General features: G+C 42.3%; 1 long non-coding RNA gene across 1 annotated transcript; it reads right to left on the bottom strand.

The window, feature by feature from the left end:
- Positions 1 to 1,442: 1,442 nt before the first annotated feature.
- On the bottom strand, positions 1,443 to 3,074 carry LOC140000952 (uncharacterized). Its single transcript, XR_011806141.1, has 2 exons — positions 2,917 to 3,074; positions 1,443 to 2,693 (listed from the first exon to the last, which is right to left on the bottom strand). It is a non-coding gene; the product is annotated as an uncharacterized lncRNA (long non-coding RNA).
- Between the last annotated feature and the right edge of the window lie 354 nt (positions 3,075 to 3,428).

Here is a 3,428-nt window from a genome sequence, read left to right as displayed (position 1 = left end):
TATAGTTGCAATAGTTGTAAGCTGTGAGTAGGCATGAAACATTAGTTAAAATACATTAAATGTTTACTTAGTCAAATAGTGACTTCAGTCATGCAACAGAATGGTTCCCTGCTAGTTCAATAAATCTAATGAGGCAAAGCAGTACCTTTCCTGATGTTACTGGTTTACAGCCATTCAAAGGATACTACAGTGAGCAAATGGCTACTTCATTTCTTGATGCCAAGGACATTTAGCATAGCTAATGAGGGACCAAGACAAAAAAGGCTGTAAATTATTTTTGACGATTGGAGCTCCTGGATTAGTGAAAAACTCAGAGTTAAATCTCGGTGTCTGTTGCAGGAAATCTGTGCTTTTGGGTCTGTTCTTGTTTTAAATATTTATTGCCATATGAAATCAGGCTATGTCTAGCAAAAACATTGGAAGACTTGCAGAGAAGCAGGATCCAGAAAGATTAAAAATTTGGGCAAGTGCTTGGGTTATTGAAAGACCAAAGCAAATTTTGTCTGTAGACTTTCAGACTTTGGAAAGAGTTCAGTTACTTTTTGTTTGTGATTGCTATTTTCTGTCTCTTAATGAAATAAAATAGAAATCCACGTGTTCATATGAGATGTTAATTTGCATGTAATTATGAGAAATAATGATTCAGAACACTTCGAATCAAAAACAGTGATAGGATTCAAGTTTCCATAAAAATATCATCTTTAAGTGGTAGTTTTAATTCCAGGTTCTTTGCATTTCAATATGAAATATAAGACTTTACATCAGAGATTTTACATTACTTTACAAGCTATGTAATAAGTTGTAATAAAAACTTCCCATTTAAAAAAAAAAAAAAGAAAGAAAAAAAAGAAAAAATAAAGATAACCAGCTGATGCATTGCCTGAGTACATATTTTCTCAGCCATTTGCCTCATTTTATGTACAGCTTAATATGTATTTTCTCTCTACTTTGTCTATAAATATATATTTTCATATCCATAAGAATATACTCATGTTCTTAGTAAATGAAGGCATGCTTTCAATAAATTGAATGTCCAGCTGGCTGAAGATTTAAACAGAAAAAGGATACAAGAAGATATTTGGTAGATAAACATGTTCTTGTTTAGTCTTTTTTGATACTGATTGTTTAGAACTCTGAATGCTTGCTTATGCTAGCTTTGGGCTGTTCTTCAAAAAGTCAATCAGCACAGTCTAGATGGTGGCTTTGATCTTTGTTTTTATATTTGTTTTAAGAGACTAAAAGACACGAAATTTGTGATTACATGGTTTGTGAGATCATCCCCCCCTCCACACATTATCCACAGACGGTTTAAGGGGACTAAAGAAAGGCTGCCCGCCTGAGGTTTTGACATCTTCATTATAGTCCCAGCAGGCTACTTTATAAACATCAGCATTTTTGCAGTTGTTTTTGCAGGTGCTTAAAGGAGATTGTGGCCTTTCACCTAGCATAATCAGCTTCCTTTTATTTCACAACATTTACTATTCCTTTGCATAGCCTTATTGTTTTTACACAGTGCTCTTAAAGGAAAACTTAACGAATTATTCCAACACCTGCTTGCCACAAGGCAAACACTGATCTTCATGTTAGTCCTATGAGAGCTTACCACAGCCTCCCTAAGGCACATTTATCATGCAACTAGACGTCATCAGTCTCTGAAGGAATGTGATAGTGACTTGCTTACTTTCACATCGTGTGTCATCTGCACTGTGCAAAATTTACATTTCTAAACTTTGTATTTTATAGTTCAGTAAATAATAAAACCAACTTTTACAGACTTTTGGCAGAATATTTCTTAGGTCCAAATCCTTACATTTTAAATCACCTAAATTATGCTTGCTGCATTTGTCTGTTGCTTTTATGCATATCATTTTCCCATGTTTCTAGTTATGCTTCTCTATGCTTTGGATAAGCGGATAAGTATGATAATCAAAGTTTGTTTGTAATTTAAAATATTTATCAGCATGAAGAGTGATGCACATAAGCAACATTACACCCTGGAAAGGAACTGTGATAAAAAAGCAGATATGTTAACAACTGTTAAACCAGTGCAGAAACTAATTTTGCTTCTATTACCTTCTAAGCTAGCAGACTTAACCTTTGGTCTGAAAGTGGTCAGACTTTCTGTTTGGATGTTATACTGCCGGATGAAGCAACAATATTGTAAGATCTTGTTAATGAACTCTTGATAAAGCATAGACTTACAATGAACCTTATTTTCTCACTGCTACAGTACCGATGCATAGGCAACAGAAATTATTCAAAAAAACCTTTTTATCCGGAATTAATACCTATAGACACACACGTGCTTGAAAGCCATCTTCTGCTTACAAGGGCCAAGTATTTAGAATTTCAGAAGCACAGAAAGCTGTCGTGTTGCTTACATGGGGGGTATGATTTTAAATAGTTGTGATTACTACACACCAAGCATTCCTCTGATTTTAATCCGTCTGTTTATGCCCATATGGAACGATTTTTTATTAGTTATATATTTCAGCAACCATGGCTCCTTATACTGCCCCCCACGGATTAATTCTGAAGCACAAGAAGAAGCATCGAATAGGATTTCTTTACAAATGTCTACCAGAAACACTCCAAAGCCTCGATGGGTATCAAATGCTGCCGGATCCCAAACACATCTTCTGCTCTTCTCTTGCTGATTCTCAGTCAAGGAGGCTTTGCAAGAGCCTGAAATCCTGCTCATTTCAGAAAGGGCACGGCAATCACGAGCAGATACTGAAAACTTACTGACTCCCCCCCCCTCCCAAAATGACACCCAAACCAGTCGCGGGAGGGGAGGGGCGGAGGAGGGGAGAGATCCCATTTCCTACTTCCTCAAACAAACACCAAGCAAAATGCCGGCTCAGCGGCGCTGTGGGGCGGCTCCCCCCAGCCCCAGCCCCGGCCCCCGCTCCAAACCTGCTCCGGGCGGCGGGAGGCAGCCTCCGGGCGGGCTGAGGGGCCGGCGGGCCGCGCCTGGGCCGCCCGCGCTGCTGGTGACAGCGCCTCGCTAGGCAACGGCCGCAACCTTCGGCGGCGCCGCCCCGCCGCGCACAGCGGCCCCCCGCGGCAGGAGGGCGCGGGCAGAGCGGGGGTTGAGGGGTGGGTGTGAGGGGACACCGGGGGGCAGCCCCCGGCCCCCAGGGACGCGCACAGCTCGCCCTCGAGTCCTGGGGAGGGTGGAGGGGGCCGTCTGCTTGTGGTCAAAGCAGGGGTGCGAAATGCGGCTTCCATCGCCGCGCTCGTCATGGAGGAGAGCGTCTCCTTACGGCTCCGGTGGAGCTCAGCAGTAAAGGCTGAGTTTTCCCTCAAACACAAGCGGTCTCCAAGTAGGCGAGCCACGCTCACAACTGCTCGCAGCTGCTGGCCCAGCAGCCGCCGGGAGTGCCCAGGCACACGTCCACACACAGACACATCTGTAGACACAATGC

The sequence above is a fragment of the Anas platyrhynchos genome, chromosome 35 (genome assembly GCF_047663525.1).
Source record: "Anas platyrhynchos isolate ZD024472 breed Pekin duck chromosome 35, IASCAAS_PekinDuck_T2T, whole genome shotgun sequence".
Lineage (NCBI taxonomy): Eukaryota > Metazoa > Chordata > Aves > Anseriformes > Anatidae > Anas > Anas platyrhynchos.
The sequence above is the reverse complement of the archived record's forward strand: the minus strand, read 5'-3'. Positions and strand labels throughout refer to the sequence as shown.